The 15,616-nt window shown below is 39.2% G+C and overlaps 1 non-coding gene across 1 annotated transcript; it reads left to right on the top strand.

Moving 5' to 3' along the window:
- Positions 1-9,915: 9,915 nt before the first annotated feature.
- Positions 9,916-10,022, top strand: LOC141662856 (small nucleolar RNA R71). The gene has a single exon (XR_012550953.1). It is a non-coding gene; the product is annotated as a small nucleolar RNA R71 (small nucleolar RNA).
- The last annotated feature ends 5,594 nt before the right edge of the window (positions 10,023-15,616 follow it).

Here is a 15,616-nt window from a genome sequence, read left to right on the forward strand (position 1 = left end):
GACGATGTTAGGACGGATAACACGCGCTAATAATACACCCAAGTATACGCGTACGCAAGTAATATAGAATACTTTCTAGTTCGTTCCCACAGAGACTCAGACTAATTATGTTCAATTAACACTTACTCACCAATATATGATTACTTCTCAACGTCAAGACAATAACACGTAAATTTGATTAACTAAATATTAACTATAATTAACTACGAGAATTAAACACTTAATTGTAGGGATGGCAATCGGGTCGGATCGGATCGGGTATTGCAGAATCCATATCCAAACCCAAAAATTTTATCCATACCCGAACCCAACCCGAACCCGAAAAATACCCGAAAATGAATACCCGAACCCGATCCATCAAATTTCAGATCGGATTTGGGTATATCCGAAATCCAAAATATTTAGAATTGGATATTCATACCCGAACCCGAAATCCGAATCTGAAATCTAAAAATTTATATAATTATTGATATTGCAAGTGCTTGGGATCAAACACGCGACTTGTAGAGAAAGAGTTTTAACGTGTCATCTTCAACAACTACACCACATCATTAATTGTGTTATTATATGTATAACTAATATTTAAAAAATCAACTCAATTGATATCCAATTTTTTAAATTTATTACTAAAAGATGTTTTGTTAACCTTATAAACCTTATCACCCGTTTAATTGATTGAATAATTATATTTAATTAAATTTTATAATTAGTTAATTTTTACCATAAATAAAAAAATATGTTCTAAAAATTATATAATAATATGTATAATGTATATTATTAATATATATATATATATTATATTATAATATGTAATATATAAAATTCTAATATTATATATATATAATTAATATTAATATATAATAAATCGTATTTTTTTCGGATTTCGGGTTCAGATAGAGTTTCGGATTTCGGATCGGGTTTTGGATCGGTATACTTAATTTCCAAATCCAAATCTAAAAATTTTCGGGTTTAAAAATTAAATCCATATCCAAATCCAAATCCAAAAAATCGGGTTCGGTAAATCCAAAATTTTGATTTCGGATTGGGTATCCGTCAGATTGGATTATTTTGCCATCCCTACTTAATTGACACTTGAATTAACAATATTAAACACAAATGAGATCATAACTTCATTACTACATCCTTCAATAGTTATTGTTATTATACTTAGCATGTAACGGTGATGATATTAATCGAACAACACGAAACTGATAAAAGCCAACTTTCATTGTACTAATACCATTCTACCAAACATCCACAATTAAGATAGAAGTTGAATAGTCATCAATTATGTTGAGACCCTATATGTCTACAGAATTTGACAACATAACGATTTAAGCACAAGTTATTCCTTATGATTACACAGGGCAAGTAAAACGGTTAGAGTTACCCACTAATCATGCATACACATACATGAACCTATGCTAGCATGGCAAGTTCTAAATCTCAAGATCTACCGTCGCTTCACAAGAGATTAAAACCCTATCTTATATGTTTGCGACGCACATAAGACGAATAAGCACAACCAATACTAGATATCATACAATCATCACACACTAAGGTATTAAACAACTAACTAAAGAATTCCATAGTAAATCCGTTACGACCCCATGATCACGATTAGCCCATGATTGAACTCATCGTCACCATGGGTTCATATGAAAACATATTTATTAAAACCAGAGTATGTCACACGATTAATAAGGTTCAAAGTAAAGAAAACTAGCATCCACTGATACAACGAATAAAAGAATCACAAGAAAACTATACTTTCTCTTATTCGTTGCGATGTGCTAAAACGGTCTTCTTCCTTATCTCCTTGCTCCTCGATTGATACCACGATTCAACACACTTGAAACGTCTCTGAAAACTACTTATATAGAAGCCCCACAATTCCCAGCTATCTCAGAAGTCAGAAGTTCAAAAGGAATAGAACTCTAAAAATCAGGATTTTAATTCACGCCCCTGAGCGGGCGCCCAGCCCAGCAATCCTGAGCGGGCGCCCAGCTTCCTGAGCGGGCACCCAGCACCTCACTGGAAAATTTATTATTTTTCTCCTATTTTCTGCTACGTTCTACTCCTAACTTCCCACTTGTAATGCCAAGCACTCCCTTAGGCTTAATCCTGATGAAATCTCTCCACAAATGCAAGTAATACCCTGAAATGCACAAACACTAGAAAAGCATCAAATACATAAAATACTTGATTTCAAGACATCAATTCAAGCCATTATAAGACGTTCTAAGTGGTATAAATTTCCACTTATCACACCCCCAAACTTAAATCGATGCTTGTCCTCAAGCGTCACAGACTCAAAAAAAAAACAAAAACATGCATGAATGCAATCTATATGAAATGCAACGATCCCCCTCACAATGACTGAACCAACCAATTCACGACATCTCCAACAAATGCAATTAGGCGACTAAAGATCAATCAAATCATGCAAACTAATATATAACCAGAAACGTGGTGTGTGCGGATGCTTATCAGATATGCTTCGAAACTAGATCAATTATCATAACTCGACTATCCTCAAGGCAATCACATGATTATACGAAGAATAAATTCTAGGCACAAAATGACTTAAACACTTCAAGATTACTGGAGATTATTACGGAATCATGCTTTTATTCAACATAACAACAAATGCTTATTTGACCGTGCAATGAGTGAAGTCCACAAAAGACTTATGCAATGGCATCCATTTAGATAGCGTTATGTTAGCGGATCCTAGACTATAAAAGCCTTAGGTCACTAGGCACAAAGTCCCCTAAGAACTTAATAACTCGAATACCAAAGAGCCCACTCGTGGTCAATTATGCATAAACACATACTTTTTTTTCTCTTTTTTTTCTTTTCTCTCTTTTTTTTATTCTTCTTTTTTTCAAATTTCTGAGCAAGTGCGTTTCGCTCCATTTTGCTCAAACCTAGACTACTCGCATAAAAATACGAGCCGGCTACTAGCCATTTGATGCCTAGCCACAATTAGCAATGAATTCCAATTTTTACTCTAATTTTTTTTCTTTTATGCCTTTTCTCATTAAGAGCCTATCATAAATTCTCAGCATAATCAATAGATTAACTTCAAAAACCATCAAACCCTGACAACAATCTAGTCCTTAAGCATACTCTAAGACTTAGTGAAATTACAAGTGTTTCTAGCATGCATGTCAACCTACAAGACTCAACATCACTCTAACGCTATCACTACACTCGCATCAATATCACAAATCAATTGGTAAAGCAACGCAAAAGGGATCACGGTCAATGCATGAGCTAAATGACATGATAAATAAAGCTATAAAAAAATAAAAAAAAACATAAAATAAAGCTATAAAATAAAATAAAAAACTATATGGCAAAAATATGCAATTATATGAACTAAACTATCATGAATATGCAACTACATGACACACACACAAAAATATTCCTTAACTACCACCCCAAACTTAAAATCTTCACTGTCCCCAGTGAAGGTAGTAGAAAGGAACACAGGGTATACCTACTCGGAGAAATCATCATCACCACCTTCAGAGGGTGGAGTATCAGGAGGCGGATAAGCAGAGTCCTCACCAAAAACGGGCCACTGGATGTCAGCTCCAAGGCCTCTGAAAGCAGTCCCAAGTGCAAGGGTGAGCTCCTGAGTAAACCTACTCTACGTCTCATACATAGCATCCATCCTCCTCGACAGCCTCCTATACTGGGCATCAGCCATCCCAGCACCCTCCTGGGCTCTAGAAGAGCCTGCCTCATCATGACCCGGCCTAGACATGGTAGCACCAGCTGCTGGACGTCCTCCTGGAAGACGATAACCCAACTTATGCACTTCGGGCTCTCTAACCGTCCACTCCTGCATCGCATTCAGAGTCGCTGAATCAATAGGAGCGGCTGGTATCTGAATCTGCACGTGAGAAGGCCAATAAACTCCCACTGCTCGGCATAGCTTCGTGACAGTAGATGCATAAGGGATGTTCATGTACTTCGCTCCCCTCAAAAACTTCAAAATTCCTTGGTAGATGAACTCACCAAGGTCCACATAATACTCCTCATTCAAAATACCCCATAACAACCTTGCTCGCTTAACTGTAACCTCATGTGCATGTGAAGTAGGCAGAATATTAACACAAATAAGGCATTCCATGCACGGGCATACCTATTCATCGTAATCGCCGGAAAAGAACGATACTCGTTAGTTCCCATCTTGAACTTCCAAACCGTGCCCGGCTGACAGAGAGTAGCACAAATCAAATCCAAATCAAACTCCTCCGAGGGCTTCTCATTCCAATTCTCCTTTATGGGCTTCCTATGTCGCTGCCCAATCACACGACGAATCGCCTCAGGATGATAATCCACCGTAAGCCCACGAACAACAGTAAACCCATTCTTTTCAGCCTTTGCGTTCGCATAAAACTCGCGAACCACGCTCATCGGAACAGCCTCCGGCGACTCACAAAAAGAAATCCACCCTTTTTCCGCAATCATCGGCAACAACTCACCATCCCTCCTCGATGGTAAGAATCCCCTCTCCTTCAAAATCGGTTTAGCCAGAAGCCTAGTATAGTCCTCCTCAACAGCCCTATTAAACAAACGAGGTCTCGCAGCAGTACCCCTCGAAGAATCAGTAGTAGGCACAGTGCTGCTGCTATCAATAGTCCAGGATCTCTTGGGTGCCATTGAAACTGAGAAAAAGTGTTTAAAAGTTGTGTTTTTGAATATGGGAGAGAGTTTTAAGGTTGAAAGTATAAGGGAGAGTATATGGAGGAGTTGTATGTGTATATGGGGTAGGGATTAGGGTTAGAATTTGATTAGGAGTGGGGTTTGAGGGAAAAAATGTGGGTTAATGGGAAAAGAATTCGTGGTAGTGGGTTTTTGTTTTTATTTTTGGGTTTTCTGATTTTTTTTTGTATTTTTATAAGGCTAAAAAAATTTCAGACAGTCGGGGGCTGAGCGGCCGCTCAATAAAGCTGTGCGGGTGCCCAGCATACTGAGCGGCTGCTCAGCAGAGCTGAGCGGGCGCCCAGAGGGTGTCTGGAATTTTTTTTTCTTGCCCAATTTTTCTGATTTTTTTGTGTTTTTGGATAGGTTACTAACTTCTAAGGGTTCCCATTATAACAAATCTTGGGTTGCCTCTCAAGAAGCACTTCTTTTACATCATTAGCTTGACGTAGAGTACCTTGCTCAAGTTGACAATAAAACAACACTAACCACTTCCCGGTTTGCCATGTCCCCATAGTAATGCTTCAAACGCTGACCATTAACCTTGAATGCTTGGCCCGGATCAGTCTCAAAAATCTCCACTGCTCCATTTGGAAACACAGTTTTGACAATAAAAGGTCCAGACCACCTTAATTTTAACTTTCCAGGAAAAAGTCGGAGATGAGAGTTGAATAAAAGAACTTGCTTCCCCGGCATAAATGACTTAGGATATATCTTCCTGTCGTGCCACCTTTTCACTTTTTCCTTGTACATTTTGTTGTTCTCGTAAGCTTGGAGTCGAAATTCATCAAGTTCATTTAACTGAAGCATTCGCTTCTTCCCAGCTGCATCTAGATCAAGGTTCAACTTCTTCAATGCCCAATAAGCCTTATGCTCAAGCTCCACAGGTAAATGACATCCCTTACCATAAACAACTTGAAACGGGGACATCCCAAGTGGAGTCATGTATGCTGTTCTATAAGCCCAAACAGCTTCATCGAACTTTAAAGACCAATCCTTCCTTGACGGACAAACAACTTTCTCTAGAATGCGCTTGATATCTCTATTAGACACTTCCGCTTGACCATTCGTTGGTGGATGATAGGCAGTAGTAACACGATGATTCATATTATAGCGCTACATCATAGAAGTGAACTTACGGTTGCAGAAATGTGACCCCTCATTACTTATGATTACTCGTGGCGTTCCAAACCTTGTGAAAATCTGCTTATGAAGAAAATTTAGCACTACCTTTGCATCAATCGTCGGTAGAGCCTTGACTTCTACCCATTTTGAGACATAATCGACTGCCAGCAAGATGTACTGATTATTACAGGACGAGACAAATGGTCCCATGAAATTGATTCCCCAAACATCAAAGACCTCGACTTCAAGCATCATATATAACGGCATCTAATCCTTCCTCATAAGAGTCCCCACTCTTTGGCAACGATCACACCTTAAAACGAACTGATGTGCATCCTTAAACAAAGTAGGCAGAAAAAACCTGCTTGCAAAATACGAGCTGCTGTCTTTTCACCACCATAATGTCCACCATAAACTGTGGAATGGCAGTCTCGTAATATCCCCTCCGTCTCACAGAATGGGATACATCTCCTGATAATCTGGTCAGCTCCTTGTCTAAATAAATATGGTTCATCCCACATGTACCACTTCACCTCATGCAAAAACTTCTTCTTTTGAGTTGTATTCATATTAGGAGGCATTATATTGCGGACAAGATAGTTCACAATATCTGTGAAACATGGCTCTTCCTCCTGAACTGCGAACAACTGCTCATCCGGAAAAGATTCGTTGATCAATGTCTTATCATGCGAAGTAGAATCGGGATTCTCCAATCTAGAGAGATGGTCAGCTACTTGATTCTCAGTACCTTTTCAATCCTTGATTTCTAACTCAAATTCCTGTAGCAAGAGAACCCAATGAATAAGTCTAGGCTTCGAATCCTTCTTGGAAACCAAATAGCGAATGGCAGCATGATCAGTGAATACTGTCACCTTTGTCCCAAGCAGATAAGATCGAAATTTTTCGAAACCAAAGACTATAGCTATGAGCTCCTTCTCAGTCATGGTGTAGTTCATTTGAGCCCCATTTAGAGTCTTACTAGCATAGTAGACTACATGAAAAAGATTATTCTTGCGCTGCCAAAGAACTGCTCCCACCGCATAATCACTTGCATCACACATCATCTCAAAAGGCTCTGTCCAATCAGGTGCCGTAATAACTGGTGCAGTTATCAAACTCTACTTGAGAGTCTCGAATGCCGCCAAACATTCATCATCAAATTTGAAAGGCAAATCCTTCTCGAGCAAGTTGCACAATGGCTTAGATATCTTCGAGAAGTCCTTAATGAAACACCGATAAAAACCCGCATGACCAAGAAAACTACGGATTCCTTTCACAGAAATAGGTGGTGGAAGATTTTCAATGACTCCCACCTTGGCTTTATCCATCTCAAGACCCTTGCTAGAGACTTTATGCCCAAGAATAATGCCTTCACGCACCATAAAGTGACATTTTTCCCAATTTAGCACAAAATTAGTTTCCACACACCTTTTGAGCACCGCACGAAGACTATTCAAATATTTATCATATGAATGTCCAAAGACGGAGAAGTCGTCCATGAACACTTTGACATTATTTCCAATCATATCAGAGAATATAGCCATCATACATCTCTGAAAAGTGGTAGGTGCGCCGCATAAGCCAAACAAAACTCTGCGAAAAGCAAACGTGCCAAATGAACAAGTGAAGGTAGTCTTTTCTTGATCCTCTGGTGCAATGCAAATCTGATTATACCCCGAATAGCCATCCAGAAGACAATAATACTCATGACCGGCCAACCTGTCAAGCATCTGATCAATAAATGGAAGAGGGAAGTGATCCTTTCTTGTGGCTTTGTTCAACTTTCTGTAATCCATACATACCCTCCATCTTGTGACTGTTCGAGTGGGGATGAGCTCGTTCTTCTCATTTGCTACCACAGTTATACCTCCTTTCTTCGGTACACATTGTACGGGGCTCACCCAAGAACTGTCAGAAATAGGATATATGATTCCTACATCCAGCCACTTCAGAATTTCGTTCTTCACCACTTCTTTCATGATAGGATTAAGTCATCGCTGTTGCTCAAAAGTTGGCTTACTACCTTCCTCTAGTAGAATTTTATGCATGCAGTACGAAGGGCTGATCCCTTTGATATCTGCCATAGTCCATCCGATAGCCGATTTAAATTCTCTCAAGATTCGCAAGAGCTTGTCCCCTGCACTACCTGAAAGGTCAGATGCGATAATAACAGGTAAAGTAGATGCATCACCTAAAAAGGCATACCTCAAGTGTTCAGGCAATGGTTTAAGCTCCAAAGTAGGTGCTTCCTCAATAGATGCTTTGAGCTTTCCTTCAGCATTCTTGAGATCAGAAGTACCAAGTGATTCAAATGGCATGTCTAGCTTTCGCCTCCAAGAAGAAGCATTTAGATATTGTAGTTGCTCATTACCATCCTCATCATCACTGTCAAACTCACCCACTAAGGCTTTCTCTAATGCATCAGAAATTAGCATATGATCAAGTTCTGAAGTTACCGCAGAATCAATCAAATCCACCTTTAAGCACTCCTCATCTTCTGTAGGGAATTCCATCGCTTCGAATACATTGAATGTTACATCCTGATCCTGCACCCTCATAGTAAGTTCACCTCTCTACACATCTATTAAGGTTAGGCCTGTAGCCAAGAAAGGTCTCCCCAAGATTATGGGGATCTTCTTATCTTCCTCGAAATCCAAAATGACAAAGTCTGCAGGGAAGAAGAGCTTATCCACCTTTACTAAGACGTCCTCCACTATGCCCCGTGGATATGTAATAGAACGATCAGCCAATTATAGAAACATGTAGGTGGGTTTTGGATCAGGTAAATTCAACTTTTTGAAGATAGACAACGGCATCAGATTGATGCTTGCTCCCAAATCGCACAGGCATTTGTCAAAAGATAACTTGCCAATGGTGCAAGGAATGGTGAAGCTACCTGGATCTTTAAGCTTTGGAGGTAATTTTTGTTGCAGCACAACACTGCACTCTTCCATTAGAGCAACATTCTCAAGGTCATCCAGTTTCACCTTCCTTGAAAGAATACTCTTCATGAATTTCACATAACTAGGCATTTGCTCCAGAGCCTCAGCAAAAGGTATATTGATGTGAAGTTTCTTGAACACCTCCTGAAACTTACCGAACTACTTATCCAGTTTTTATTGTTGCAATATCTTAGGGAAATGTGGTGGAGGATAGAGTTGTTTCTCCCCTATATTACCCTCAGGTAGAGTGTGTTCAACAGTAGTCTTCCTTGGTTCCACCGCTTTCTCCTTTTACTTCTCTTCTTCATCAACAACTTCAGCTTCTCCGTCTTTTTCTTTTTCAGCATCAGCAACTTTTCCAGACCTTAAGGTAATAGCCTTGACTTTCCCTTTAGCTTCCTTCCTGCCTGGCACTTCAATATCACTGGGAAGTGTGCCAGGTTGACGATTGAGCACTGCATTGGCTATTTGACCGATTTGATTTTCCAAGGTCTTGATAGAAACAGCCTGACTTTTGTACAATAGCTTGAGTTCCTCGAAATCAGCACTAGAAGGTGGAGCAACACCTCCTTGTTGAGGATATGATTGTCTTTGAGCATAATGCTGTGGTTGCTGGAATCCAGGTGGATTAAACTGTTTACTTACGCCTTGCTGATACGGTTGCTGACTAGCATTCTGATTATTGCTCCAGCTGAAATTGGGATGATTTCTGTTATTAGGATGATAAGTAGCTGACACTGGCTGCTGTGTTCGCTGATAATTGTTCACATATGGAACAGATTCATTAACAAGAGAACACTGATCAGTAGCATGAGAACCTGCACAAAGCTCACAGACCATAGCTATCTAATTGACTCCATAAGTGGCTAAAGAATCGACCTTCAAAGACAGCGCTTGGAGCTATACTGCAATAGTTGTAGCTGCATCAACTTCTAGAATACCTGCTACCTTCCCAGACATCATCCTTTGAGTTGGGTTTTGATGCTCATTTGCAGCCATAGTTTCAATAAGATTATAAGCCTCAGTATTGCTTTTGGCCCACAAGGTGCCTCCAGCTGCTGCATCGAGCATGGGCCGAGATTGGGCCCCCAAACCATTATAATAACCAGTGATCACCATCCACTCAGGCATATCATGATGTGGACACTTTCTCAACATCTCCTTGTAGCGCTCCCAAGCTTCGCATATAGATTCTGTTGGTTGCTGCGTAAACTGAGTAAGAGCACTCCTCATAGTTGCAGTCTTTGCCATTGGATAGAACTTTACCAGAAACTTTTGCGCAAGATCTTGCCAAGTAGTGATGGACCCAGCTGGTTCAGAATGTAACCAGTCCTTAGCTTTATCCCTCAGAGAGAATGGGAAAAGCCTCAGCTTGATAGCCTCATCAGTCACACCATTATATTTGAAAGTACTACAGATCTCGACAAAATTCCTGATGTGCATGTTAGGGTCTTCAGTTGCAGCACCTCCGAAAGAAACAGAATTCTGCACCATCTGAATAGTGCCCGGCTTGATTTCAAAAGTGTTAGCCTGAATAGCCGGATGAAGGACGCTTGACTGAATGTCATCAATTTTAGGCCGAGAAACGTCCATAAGAGCTGGATCTGCCGAAACTATACGATTACCCATGATTACTGGTTCTTTCTGCTCACTCTCTTTATCCAAATCTTCAAAATCTATATTCTCCGGAATATCAAGAACTAAGTCTGTCTCCTCAGCCGTATTCAAAGTCCTTTTGCGAGTACGAGAAATTTTTTGCATAAATGCTCGCTAAAGTACCTGAAACACAACCGGAAACGATAAGTAACACGTCTTAATCAATGAGTCCTAATGACCACTGATGATAAATGCATAAACTAAACAAATACGCCGAGTCCCCGGCAGCGGCGCCAAAAACTTTTTAGGGCGGAAAACACGTGTTAATAATACACGCAAGTATACACATTCGCAAGTATATAGAATACTTTCTAGTTCGTTCCCACAGAGACTCAGACTAATTATCTTCAATTAACACTTACTCACCAATGTATGATTACTTCTCAACGTCAAGACAATAACACGTAGATTTGATTAACTAAGTATTAACTATAATTAACTACGAGAATTAAACACTTAATTGACACTTGAATTAACAATATTAAACACTCATGAGATCATAACTTCATTACTACTTCCTTCAATAGTTATTGTTATTATCCTTAGCATGTAACGGTGATGATATTAATCGAACAACACGAAACTGATAAAAGCCAACTTTCACTGTACTAATATCATTCTACCAAACATCCACAATTAAGATAGAAGTTGAATAGTCATCAATTATGTTGAGACCCTATATGTCTACAGAATTTGACAACATAATGATTTAAGCATAAGTTATTCCTTATGATTACACAGGGCAAGTAAAACGGTTAGAGTTACCCACTAATCATGCATACACATACATGAACCTATGCTAGCATGGCAAGTTCTAAATCTCAAGATCTACCGTCGCTTCACAAGAGATTACCACCCTGTCTTATATGTTCGCGACGTACATAAGACGAATAAGCACAACCAATACTAGATATCATACAATCATCACACACTAAGGTATTAAACAACTAACTAAAGAATTCCATAGTAAATCCGTTACGACCCCATGATCACGATTAGCCCATGATTGAACTCATCGTCACCATGGGTTCATATGAAAACATATTTATTAAAACCAGAGTATGTCACAAGAGTAATAAGGTTCAAAGTAAAGAAAACTAAGATCCACTGATACAACGAATAAAAGAATCACAAGAAAACTATGCTTCCTCTTCTTCGTTGCGATGTGCTAAAACGGTCTTCTTCCTTATCTCCTTGCTCCTCGATTGATACCACGATTCAGCACACGTGAAACGTCTCTGAAAACTACTTATATAGAAGCCCTAAAATTCCCAGCTATCTCAGAAGTCGGAAGTTCAAAAGAAATAGAACTCTAAAAATCAGGATTTTAATTCACGCCCCTGAGCGGCCGCCCAGCAATCCTGAGCGGCCGCCCAGCTTCCTGAGCGGTCGCCCGGCCAGGCTGAGCGGGCGCCCAACACCTCACTGGAAAATTTATTATTTTTCTCATGTTTTCTGCTGCGTTCTGCTCCTAACTTCCCACTTGCAATGCCAAGCACTCCCTTAGGCTTAATCCTGATGATATCTCTCCACAAATGCAAGTAATACCCTAAAATGCACAAACACTAGAAAAGCATCAAATACATAAAATACTTGATTTCAAGACATCAATTCAAGCCATTATAAGACGTTCTAAGTGGTATAAATTGCCACTTATCACACCCCCAAACTTAAATCGATGCTTGTCCTCAAGCGTCACAGACTCAAAAACAAAACAAAAACATGCATGAATGTAATCTATATGAAATGCAGCGATCCCCCTCACAATGACTGGACCAACCAATTCACGACATCTTCAACAAATGCAATTAGGCGACTAAAGACCAATCTAATCATGCAAACTAACATATAACCAGAAACGTGGTATGTGCGGATGCTTAACAGATATGCTTCGAAACTAGATCAATTATCATAACTAGACTATCCTCAAGGCAATCACATGATTATACGAAGAATAAATTCTAGGCACAAAATGACTTAAACACTTCAAGATTACTGGAGATTATTACGAAATCATGCTTTTATTCAACATAACAACAAATGCTTATTTGACCGTGCAATGAGTGAGGTCCACAAAAGACTTATGCAATGGCATCCATTTAGCGAGCGTTAGGTTAGCGGATCCTAGACTATAAAAATCTTAGGTCACTAGGCACAAAGTCCCCTAAGAACTTAATAACTCGAATACCAAAGAGCCCACTCGTGGTCAATTATGCATAAACACATACTTTTTTTCTCTTTTTTTTTCTTTTCTCTCTTTTTTATTCTTCTTTTTTTTCAAATTTCTGAGCAAGTGCGTTTCGCTCCATCTTGCTCAAACCTAGACTACTCGCATAAAAATACGAGACGGCTACTAGCCATTTGACGCCTAGCCATAATTAGCAATGAATTCCAATTTTTACTCCAATTTTTTTCTTTTTATGCCTTTTATCATTAAGAGCCTATCATAAATTCTCAGCATAATCAATAGATTAACCTCAAAAACCATCAAACCATGAAAACAATCTAGTCCTTAAGCATACTCTAAGACTTAGTGAAATTACAAGTGTTTCTAGCATGCATGTCAACCTACAAGACTCAACATCACTCTAACGCTATTACTACACTCGCATCAATATCACAAATCAATTGGTAAAGCAATACAAAAGGGATCATGGTCAATGCATGAGCTAAATGACATGATAAATAAAGCTATAAAATAAAAAAAACATAAAATAAAGCTATAAAATAAAATAAAAAACTATATTGCAAAAATATGCAATTATATGAACTAAACTATCATGAATATGCAACTACATGACACACACACAAAAATATTCCTTGTCTACCACCCCCAAACTTAAAATCTTCACTGTCCCCAGTGAAGGTAGTAGAAAGGAAAACAGGGTATACCAACTCGGAGAAATCATCATCATCACCCTCAGAGGGTGGAGTATCAGGAGGTGGATAAGCAGAGTCCTCACCAAAAATGGGCCACTGGATGTCAGCTCCAAGGCCTCTGAAAGCAGTCCCAAGTGCAAGGGTGAGCTCCTAAGCAAACCTACTCCGCGTCTCATACATAGCATCCATCCTCCTTGACAGCCTCCTATACTGGGCATCAGCCATCCCATCACCCTCTTGGGCTCTAGAAGAGCCTGCCTCATCATGACCCGGCCTAACCATGGTAGAACTAGCTGCCGGACGTCCTCTTGGAAGATGATAACCCAACGCATGCTCTTCGGGCTCTCCAAGCGTCCACTCCTGCATCGCATTCAGAGTCGCTGAATCAATAGGAGCGACCAGCATCTGAATCTGCTCGTGAGAAGGCCAATGAACTCCCACTGCTCGGCATAGCTTCGTGACAGTAGATGCATAAGGGATGTTCATGTGCTTCTCTCCCCTCAAAAACTTCAAAATTCCTTGGTAGATGAACTCACCAAGGTCCACATAATACTCCTCATTCAAAATACCCCATAACAACCTTGCTCGCTCAACTGTAACCTCATGTGCATGTGAAGTAGGCAGAATATTAGCACAAATAAAGGCATTCCATGCACGAGCATACCTATTCATCGTAATCGCCGGAAAAGAACGATACTCGTTAGTTCCCGTCTTGAACTTCCAAACCGTGCCCGGCTGACAGAGAGTAGCACAAATCAAATCCAAATCTGTTGTGAATATGTTATGCACTTGATGATTACCTAAACAAAACATCTAAGTAGATTTTACTTAGTGAAATAATGTAGCACTCGACGGATAAGAATTATAGTCCCGACGGATAACTCAGTTTGAGTACCGACGGATGAGTAATTTATTATCCATCGAGTGAGTAGCTTATATAATGATAAGTTTGTAGCACAGTGTTGTATGCACCTTTGTATAGAATCTGTAGTAGCATATAAGTCATGTTGACTTTAACTAGATATGCAGAATAGGTTGATTAACTGTACATAAGCAATGTCTTGTAATTCTGTATAAGTGAAATAAAGTCAAGTGCCAAAATAGCTATCAACGGATGCTTAACAAAGCTTCGACGGATGATCAAATGACTTTCAATGGATGTTCAAAATAGCAGTCGACGGATGATCAAGTAAGTCATCGACGGATGATCTGAAAGTCGACGGATGATAATATCAAGATTCAAACATCAGTTGAACAGTGAAAGCTGACACACAGCCGTCGAGATTGGATACAAACACCGTGGAAGCCCATTAACTGGGTAATAAAGGACGAAAATCAGCAAAGATCAAGACTGTTAGATTTTATATTTATTCAGTTCTTTTGACTTTGTAATCTTGGTAATATATATAAACCAAGAGAGTAGCAAATATAAAATAACTAAGAAAACTAAGTGAGCTTAGAAACAAACACAGAGAAATCTTTGTAAGCACTATCTTTAGCATTTCCTGTGTTCTTAGTTGTTCTATCTTGTAAAAGCAGCTGTGAGCATTTCTGCACACAGAGTTCTCTCGATATATTAATATATATATCTCTGGTGGAATTGTTTAAATCCACCAGAAAGTTTTTAAAGAATCTTGTTTTTAATTACTCTTGTTTTGATTCATTAAAGTTTATATTCCGCATTGTGCTAATAAAAACAGATATATCTATAATCGAGTTGAACATTTTTATTTCAAGAAAAAGATAAAGAATTCCATTCAACCCCCCCTTCTGTAATTCTTGCTATATTGTTAAGGTACTAACAATTGGTATCAGAGCAAGCTCTTAATCTACAAAGAGTTTAAAGATCAAAATAATTCAGCAAGATGAACAAGAAAGATGTTGGAATCAAGATTCCTTTTCTGGATAAAGATAATTACCATCATTGGAAGGTAAAGATGCATCTTCATATGCTTTCTCAAGATGAGGCCTATGTGGACTGCATAGAAAGAGGCCCTCATGTTCCAATGAGAGCTGCAACAGGAAATGAACCATCAGTTCCAAAGCCAAGGCATGAATGGTCTGATCCTGATCTTGAACAAGTCAGGAAAGATAAAAAGGCCATGAACATTCTGTTCAATGGTGTTGATGCAGATATGTTTGATAACATCATCAACTACAAGAATGCCAAGGAAGTTTGGGACACAATACAGATAATCTGTGATGGTACTGAGCAAGTAAGAGAAAATAAAATGCAGCTCCTGATTCAGCAATATGAGCATTTTCACAATGAAGAAAGTGAGTCACTCACTGAC

Source organism: Apium graveolens, chromosome 5 (genome assembly GCF_009905375.1).
Source record: "Apium graveolens cultivar Ventura chromosome 5, ASM990537v1, whole genome shotgun sequence".
In the NCBI taxonomy this organism is placed as follows: Eukaryota; Viridiplantae; Streptophyta; class Magnoliopsida; order Apiales; family Apiaceae; genus Apium; species Apium graveolens.